This window comes from Pinus tabuliformis, chromosome 2_2, assembly GCF_031772625.1.
Source record: "Pinus tabuliformis cultivar Carrire ecotype Pingquan chromosome 2_2, CPIR1, whole genome shotgun sequence".
Taxonomy (NCBI): Eukaryota; Viridiplantae; Streptophyta; class Pinopsida; order Pinales; family Pinaceae; genus Pinus; species Pinus tabuliformis.
Window position 1 is genome coordinate 37,932,281 of NC_142300.1, and position 10,312 is coordinate 37,942,592.

A 10,312-nucleotide genomic window follows, 5' to 3' on the forward strand; every position below is an offset into this window, starting at 1 on the left:
TTGTATCCAAAATGATTTCATCAATCATTTCAGGGGAAGATTTCTCATTAACAACTTGCTCAAGAATTTCGCTATCTGTCCTTCCTACAAGCTGTTCATTTGAAAATTTACTATGCAATTTACCCTTCAAAAACTGAAATGATTCAAAACAGAAAGGTAGGGAATATTCTTGTATTATTTGATCATATGTGCCAGCTTCCATGTCTTCATGTGCAACTTGACAATCAATGGCATTCGGGGACTGCAAATCTGAATATGAGAAGTCTTGAACAAGGTTTTCATTGCTCGCAAGATGGTCCAGATCAAGACTTGTTGACAGTTAATTTTTGATTGCATAAAAATTGTCTCTGATGAACTGAAATGAATCAAAACAAAAAGGCAAAGATCCTTCACTTACTTCAAAATTTGCTTCACTTTCCTCAGCATTGTCATAGCTGATATGCATCGGGTGATCACTGTATTCGCGCTGCTGAAAGTGAACTTCCTCCTTCCACAAACTAGCTGTTGATTTGTCTGCAAGATTAGCTTCAACATAATCATCGTCATACTTATCAAACTGAGGAAAATCATCAGTATAAAAGAAATCATCAAGCATACATGTCATGTCAACATATCTTTCTTCTCTAAGATGATCTATAAAACAATCATTACCAGATCTATGACAACTGGGATCAGAAAGAAGATGTTTTGGATCAGCAACTTGTTCCTTTTCAATTAGCGAGCGATGGGCTTGAACATTATACTCATTCCTTTTGGTGATCCTTTGCATTATCTCTTTCACTGCACTTACCAAAATGTCAAGCTTTACCTCTAGAGATGTTGATTCCTTCAGATCTATGTTTTTCATCTCTTCTTCCTTCAACTTTGCCCTTCGGATCAGCAAATGAGCCTCTACATCTACTGCACTATTCTGCATCTCTTCAAGTTTTGCAAGATTTCTTTCCCTCAGCTGAAACTCCATTTTCGGATCAAAGGAACCCGGGTAGTGCAAGAGAGCGGATTTAGGAGAAGGCCTTATCTCAACTGGCATTGAACAATAAACTTGGTTAAGTCTGACAGAAAACTGTTGTACTGTCTCCCCTAGCATTCTTTTCAGCTGGTTATACTCTTCTATAATCAAGAAAAGGTTTTGTCCGATCACCCACCTGTCGAGGAAAGCTTTGACGAACTGCTGGAAATCTGAAATGCTCGCATCAGGAAGGTTTTTGAACCAACTCTTGACTTTGCCTTGCAAAGAAAAAGCAAAAAGCCTAATACTGACATCCTCTTCATCAACCTCAAAAAGGTCTAGAAAAGACTCAAAATTCTGCACATGTTGCTCAGCATTGACATTCTTACTTTCACCATCAAACCTCGGCAAGTATAGATAATAATTTGCAGGGAAAGCATGGAGAACAAAAGGTAAAACAAGAGGTTTATACCTATCTGGGACTATGAAAGGTGTAGGAGTATATACAAGAGCTATGGGATCAGTTTTGTTTTCTTTAGGCTCATCACGCTGAAGAGAGTCATCATGAGTTGTGGAAAAAGTAAGGAGACTAAGATCAAAGGGAAACTCAGTATTTACACTTTTTGAATAGGTCGATTGAAGATTTTGATCACCTTTATCATACAAAAAATTCTGAAAAACTTTCAGGACAACTTCAAGAACAACAAAGAAGTAATTTACAAGAAAGCAAACTAGATCCTAAATACCATTCCACTTTGGATACCCGAACTTTGTGTAAGATCCTTCCATTTTCTCAGATAAAGAGCTAGTCCTCCAGTGGAGTCTCTACATTGAGTTGGAGTCACCAGGTGAATGATTTCAACCTTCTTATGTCTAATCGTTGTCCACCATCAACCATCAGATCTAACTTGATACATGTATTGGGGTGATCGTTTAGATCAGATGTTCAGTTTATAAACTAGACTGGAGATTGACTGAAGCAACATTCATCTACTTGCGCTAATGCAAAGCAAAAGCATTTTGAAGGATACCTGGCTAACTTCAGGCTCCGTCTGTAGTCTACAAAGCAAAACAATGAAAATAAACTTTCTTCCCCAGTGGAGTCGCCACTATGTTAGTGCCTAGATTTACCTCAGGCTGAAAAGGTAGGATCCAGGGCCAACATCAAACCATGCTTAGCCTCGTAGCTAGCCCTACGAGGAAAGGAGAAGGCTCTCTCCGGGTCAATCTCAGCAAATTATGATCAATGAGGGCTTGAGATGACTGATTTAACAACTAATCTTAGGCTAGGTATGAAGTGCAAGGATTTGATTTGATTGTTCAGGGGTTTTTTGTTGGAAAAAGGGAAAGGCAAATTTGGGTACGGGGATGAGGCCAAATTTTTGCAGAGTTCTGTCTGGGGCCGGTTGGGGCAAGGTAGGCAGTAGTTTTTATGCTTGAAATTAAATGAATGGATAGAAAAGACCGCTGAGGAGCTGAAGAGGGCTTGAAGGTATCAAGAGTCCTCCTCAAACTGAAGAAAACATTGAGAATTAAACAAAACTACAGGCAGAGCACAACAAACTCATGGATTCTACCTTTGTCACTTAACTTGTTTAATTCAGAAGCAAAGAGAAGGGAAATGGCATACATAAAACATAAATGAACTTAAAATTACATGAAGAAACACACCATCAAAACACGGAGCCACAAGGATCCCAACAAGTGTTGCAAAATCTTGGTCTTTCCTTTGCCAAAAATGCAGAAATCAAATGTACAATGGAGTGCCAAGCAATCCCAAGTGTCCAACCATGCTAATGACTGAAAAAAAAAAACATAATATAGACAAACATGTCTCATCCTTGCCTCTAGGAGTCGAGCTCATGAGTTTAGGAGCTGATCCAACTGATTCTAAATTGAGAACTAGAAACTAGGTAAGATAACAACATGCCTCTAAAAACAAGGGAATTGATTCACTCAGTTTGAAACAACCTCTAAACTGATGAATCTACCTATACAAGTGAAAATCAAACATATTTACATCATAATCCATCAATTTTCATCAAATTACATCATAAATTTTCCATTAGGAAAGTGAAAAAGTCAAACTAGGTGAAACTAGGCGAAAAACAGAGCAAAACTTGGTCAAACTGGCAATTTTTCCTCTATGTGTAGCGCCTGTCTGGACCCACTTTTGGAGGCCTTCCCTATATCCAAATGAGCTCCAAGTGTGCTTTGTAGAAATTTCTGCCTGTCTGCTTTCCGACCCAGGTGGATTTTTTCAATTTGGCCTCCATTTGCCCCTCCAAAAGTCCATTCTCCCAACACTGCTTCATGTGTGTCAAAATAGGGGCAGTGAGGTCATTTTTGAGTGTTTTTTGACCTTTTGAGGGCCCAAAACCTGCCCAAATTTCTTGGCCATAGGTAGACAAGTGTAATTTTGCATGCCAAATCCAAAAATGCAAAGTTTTTGTGATTTAGAGCTCCCTAGCAAAAGCGAGTGCCACGTGGTGCGGCGCATAGGGAGGAAAACTCTGTTTTTTGTGCCAAAAATTTTCAAAAATACAAAAATTGCTCCAAATTTCTTGAAATTTGGGCTGAGTCATCTCTATCAAGTGATATGTTGGGCTAAAGAGGCTTTGGCCAATATCTGAAGTTGATCATGCTCATTTTTCCTCTTTTGCCTCTTTGATGCCTTCCTTAATTTTGCCTTTAAATTCTTGATTCGCGCCTTTGCAAACTTTGTTCCTCGCCATGTAATGAAAAGCCATGTGTCTCAGCAATGCCTTCTCCTTGTCAGCCTTGTCCAGCAGTCTCTCTAAGTGGATGTTGGCTCTTTCAAGCCATGACTCTCGATCGGCATTAACCTCCTACTCAAGTGAAGTGCCACCCTCCTCCTTTGGGCAGCTTGGCGATTCTCCCGAATGTTTTGCCACCTTTATGAGGTCTCCTGGGTGCATGTCCCTCTGTGGGTGAGTCACTTTGGGTCTCCTCTTCATAATCATATGACGGATCAGATGCCATCTCTGCTAGTGGATGAACTGTCTTGGAGCTGCCTTGATGAGAAATAGGTGAGCTGTGATGTGTTGAATTGTCTTGATGGTGTATTTTGACTTTTGCCACCAAGGGGAAGAGTGATACAACTATAGGGGGAAGAAAAAATAATGAGGGAATTAGGGACTACTGGGGGTAGGGTTTAATCAAGGTAACATGGGTTAGGAAGTAGTTTGGGAGTTTTTAGTATGGGACTAGGGTTCGGGAGTATGAGTTTGTGGCTTTGGGAATGGGGAGAGGGGATTAGTGAATTTGTGGAATAGGGAAATCAGGGGAAAATGGTGTAGGAAGTGATTGAGGAATGACAGATTTGGTAGAAAAATGGTTATTCAAAACCTAGGCAGCAAGTATCTTATAATGTCAAATGGTAGGGTTTGATTTTGTGTTTAAAACAATTACCATTATTCAACCACCATGATATAAGCACAAACTTGGATAAAACACAATGACGGAGGCTCTACCTACTTGTCACAAGGCAAATCCGTGCGATTTGGGCGATTTGATGAAGTTTTGAGAAAATCAGGCTTGGAAGCTCTATGTGCCATGCCTCAAGCCCAACGCGCCGCGCCTTCTCTATGTGTCGTGCCAGTGTATTTTTACACTGGAAATTTGAGCCCAATGCGCCGCACCACCTGCCCTATGCGTAGCGATTTTTGCAGAAGACTTTTTGAGGCTTTCCTGGTGTCAAAATTGGGCACAGGATAGCTTTTTGGAAAGGCCTTTGAGTCTACTTTCCAACCCAACTAGAATTTTTTAATTTGGAGTTCATTACCCTATCAAAAATCAAATCTCCCAAGACTGGTCAAAATGTGCAAAATGAGGCTGCCTAAAGGCAGAGTGCTGTTGCAGTCAACTTTGGAAGGTCTTTCTCAACTCCAAATTGAGCTCATGATAGCTCATTGGAAATATATTTGTGTCTAGTTATCATTTGAATTATCAGGAAAGTCATTTGGCCAACCAAGCTAGGAGAAAACTTGATTTTCCCAAGGTCACTTCACTGGTGCATCAATTCTCCCGAGGCAACTGTATTTTTGACATTTCTCCTAAACCATGACACTTGAATGAGGTTTTTCTTCATTGGCCTATTTTGAACAAAAAAATCTCTCCTTTTTCCAAAATTCATCTTTTCTTGCTCAGAAACATCATTTGAGTAAACCCTACCCCGATGTGTGGAACAGGGGATTTGTTGAAATGAAGCGAAATGAAGGAGATAAGGGGCTTCTAAATTCTTGAGAAAATTTTGGGAAGTAGGGAGATATGTTAGGAAGTAGGGGAAAGTGGAATTTCAAAGATTGAGTGAGGGGAAGGGGTCCAAAAGGGCAAAACACAGGTCTAGCCTAGAAAATTGCCAAGTTGTAGCAAGAAACTGGTGTTTGTGCGAAAATGAGGAATTTGGGGGACCTCAGTGATGGGAATCTCAGTGATGGGAAGTATTTAATAAGGTACATTAAGGATAGGGGAAGGTGTATGAACATCAGGATACAAGTTTTGCTGATGATTTGACCATCCAAGAGAAATTGCCTTCAAAACCCTAGGAGAGGGAAATGAACCTTACCTAGGCGCAACCGTAGCATGAACAAGGTGTAAAATGACGCAGTGGAACTTGAAATGATGATGAAAACCCTCTGAGTGATGGTAGAATCAGCTGATTTGTGACATGGAACTTCATTTGGACAACTTTGGAAGGAGTAAAATCAAACCCTAGACCCAATGCCTAGTGACCAAATTTTGCTTGAAGACTCACTGAAATGACAAAATTTGACCTTGAAACCTTAAAATCACTTTGTAAGAGCATGTTTGATCACTGGAGGAAGGCTGCAAAGATTGATACTAACAAGTCCAAATAAAAGTTTAGAATTGAAAACACCTTTTGAAGCATTTTATGGATATAAACCAAAAGTGAATAATTTAATAGTTTTTTGATGCAAGGCATTTGCTCATGGTTCAAAAGACGAAAGAAGAAAACTTGATGAAAAATCAATTAAGTGCACATTCATTGGTTATTTTGATGATCAAAAAGCATACAATTTGTTTGATCCAATTTCACATAGATTTCTTGCAAGTAGGTATGTGGTATTTCATGAAAATGTAGATGAAGGTGATAAAATGAATAACATCAGTATATGGCATGATATTGATGATTATGTCAAAATAGAAGCAATTTTTGAACAAGAACGGGAACAAGTACAAAAACAGTTACAAGAACAAGAACATGTTAAAGAGCAGTAAGCATCTAATAGTCATGACACTCCAAGAAGAGGACAAGAGACTCCACAAAGCAGAAAGAAGGATGAAAGCATTAAAACTCTAAGGAGGACATCACATCAAATTCAGTCACCTATAAGGTATAGATATTATGCATTGATGTCTCATGTAATGAATGTTGTAGAACCTTCAAATTATGAAGAAGCTAAATAATATAAAGAATGGAAAGATCCAATGGATGAGGAATACAACTCTACAATGAAGATGACATATGGGAATTAATAGAATTGCCCAAAGATAAAGTTCCAATAGGATGCAAATGGTTGTTCAAACCAAAGTTTAATGTTGATGGAAATATTGATAAGTATAAAGCTAAGTTGGTTGCAAAGTTTTATTCACAAAAAGAAGGCATTGATTATGAAGATACTTTTTCACATGTAGCTAAACTGAATACAATTAGAATGACGATTGCATTAGCTACAAAATAAAATTGGAAAATGCATCAGTTATATGTCAAATCTTCTTTCTTGAATGGTGAATTGAAAGAAGAAGTTTATTTGGTTCATCCTGAAGGGTTTGTAAAGCAGGGACATGAGCATCTTGTTTGCAGGTTAAAGAAATATTTTTATGGTTTGAAACAAGCACCAAGATATTGGTATGTGAAAATTGATTCATTCTTTTATGAAAAAGGATTTATGTGAAGAAAAAGTGACCCTAACTTGTACATCAAGAAAGATGAATATGGAAATATTTCCTTGATATCTTTATATGTTGATGATCTTATCATAACAGGAAGTGTATTCAGGTTGATTGAAGAAATTAAAATTCACTTGTCACGGGTATTTGAAATGAAGGATCTTGGTGAATTTCATTAATGTTTGGGTCTTAAAATTTGGAGGGAATCTGGTAAGACAATCATCACACAAATAAAATATGCAAAGGAAATCCTTGAAAGATTCCATATGTTTGAATGCAAACCAACGTCTACTCCTTTCGAACATAATGTCAAGTTGTATAGTGATGATGGATCTAAAGAAGTGAATGGAAATTTGTATTGTCAATTGGTGGGAGGTTTGAACCACCTCACCACTACTAGGCCAGATATAGTGTATTTTGTCAACATCTTTAGTCAGTTTATGGCTAAGCCTTGTGAAAGCCATTAGAAATCAACCAAGAAAGTCCTTTGATATTTGAAGGTAACACTTTATTTTGGTATTTTGCATACTGATGAATCTGATGTTGAGTTGGAAGGTTTTTATGATTCAGATTGGGCTGGAAACCCTTATGATAGAAGATCAACCTCTGTATATGCATTGAATTTAGGATCAGGGATCATATCATGGAGCAACAAGAAACAACCAATTGTTTCTTTGTCATACATAAAAGAAGAATAAAATTCCTTGACCAATGCAACTTGTGAAGCTATTTGGTTAAGGAGGATTCTTGAAGATGTTGGAGAAAAAAAAAAAGAGGACCAAAAAGTATCAAATGTGACAACCAAAGTTCTATTAAGTTGGAAAATAATCCAATTTATCATGCTAGAACAAAGCATATTGAAGTCCAACATCATTTTTAAGGGAAAATATACAATCAAACGAGATTCATTTAGTCTATTGTAATACAAGTGAGAATGTAGTTGACATCTTTACCAAGACTCTTGGAAATATGAACTTTGAAATATGTAGACAACAACTAGGCATTGTTGAAAATGATACATTTCTCCATTAAGGGGGAATGCTGGAATAATGTCGAAATGGTAAGTCCAAATAGAGTTGATGAGTTGTGTTCTCATAGTTAGTGTTTGATTCTATCTGTCATGAGTTGTGTCTTTGTAGTTTGTGTTGTGAGTTGGTGATCTGAATTATTTGGATCTAGATTGTCTTGGAGGTTGTCTATTTGTGCATATATAATGTACTCGTTGTCCAAGCAATTTGATCAATAAGATTTGGTTTTATTCTTGTGCATCACTCTGATTCTCTAATAGATGGGGCAATTTATTGTTTATAAATTACTCCACAAATGCATATGTAATAATTAAATGAGATAATTTCCAACAACTATAGATAATTTCCTAAATGAGATAATCATCAATAATAGGGAATACAAATGAGAATAAGAATACAAAATAAATTTTTAATGCCACCATATTAGAACATAGAATGGCTAAAATGAGGCAAAAGTAATGTGTACTTGTTGTTTCCTCTTAGTAGAAATTGCTCATTCTAGAAAATCAATATTTCTTCATGATTCTTCAAAATCTTTCATTGGTAAAGTAAGTGGTAAACTATATCTCACTCAACTCTCATCAACTCGATATTTCAATTATTATTTTAATTGTATATTACCAACTTAACACAAACACACTAAACAAGATAAATATATTACAACAATTATTATTTCAAACCAAAGTACAAATTTTCTAATTCAACAATTCCAATTTAACAACATATGTGTCTCCTTACACTTTTTTTCTAGTTACTTTATCATAACAATAACCCTTGTGCATTGCCTTGGTCTTTAAGTTGTGCATGAGCAAGCTTTCTCAACACAGAACCCATAACTCCGCTAGTTCTTGTCCTTAATATGCTGAACTCCAGCTCTTGTAAACAAATCTGCAGGAACCTCAATGCTCTAGTTGTTGACACTATCGACATGTATAGAATCCCCTATCCTCAATCGAACATGTTTCTCTCCTGTGCCTTTGAATTTTCAACCATTATACATCATGAGAATTTTCATGAATAATGCCATGGTGACCATAGTGAGGACCATAAGAACCATTGCAATGTCCGACATTGACCTCCGTAGCCCCTTCGTTGTAGTTTCTTCACCAAACCTAGATTGCATACACCCCTATGTTGGAGCCTTGCAATCATGTTCTTGTGCAATTTCCTCTTCCCTATGTGAATTTCTTTTTTCCACAACACAACTACTATGCTCTAGTGTGTTGCTTCCTCCCTACTCGTCGCAACTTCTCCCCACTGCGCAGTTGTATGGTTTACTAACCATGCACCTGTGACAAAACACAAATTCACACACAAAACAAATGACCTGTGACAAAACACAAATTCACACACAAAACAAATGACCTGTGACTCTTCTATTGATCACACAAAAACTTGATTATTACAATGAACAAGGTGAAGGGTATTTAAAACTTTTCGACTAGCAACTCGCCTAAAATATCTTGATATGCAACCACACACTTAATTCGACTATGACTTAACTCGACTTGACTCAACGCTTCAACACTCAACACTCTACACTTAGTTAATTGACTCTCTAATTTTATCCAACTCCTCGTTTGAGAGTAATTAGCTTATTTTAACACTAGGACCGCTAAACTAAGACTAGCTCATAACAACTCAAACATGTCTGCTAATCTATGTCTCAGCGAGGCTTACAACACCCAAGTTTATTCTATGAAACTCAAACACATCTTTTGCTAATGACATAGTAAATATATCATCCAACTGATCACTAGATTTACAAGGCTTCAAGTGAACTTCTCCATTGCTCACAAGTTCTCTAATAAAGTGATATCTAGTATCAATATGCTTGCTCTTTTGATGAAACACACTATTCTTGGATAGTGCAATTGCTGAAGTGTTGTCACACTATATTGTTGTTAATCCTTGTTGTTTCTTCTTGAGTCCATCAAATACTCTTCTTAACCACACTACTTGACATGTTGTTGATGTTGCTGCTTCATTTTCTTCTTTTGTTGACGAAAGTGTCATAATGGGCTGCTTCTTAGATGCCCATGAAATCACGCTTGAACCAATATGGAACACAAAACTAGAAGTGCTCTTCCTATCATCCAAACTTCTTGAAAAATCACTATCTGTGTATCCAATCAAATCTTTATTTTCTGTGCTTTCATACATTATGCCACAATCTCTAGTTCCTGCTATGTATCTCAGAATTCATTTCACTGCACTCCAATGTGTATCTTTTGTAGTCTCCATAAATTTGGAAATCAAATGCACTCCTTGCATGATATCCAGTCTTGTAGCTGTGAGATACATGAGGCTGCCAACCAATATTTTGAATAGAGTTGGATTGACATCTGATCCTTCATCATCCTTGCTTAATTTTGTACCTGTTGCAACTAGTGTAGGGACA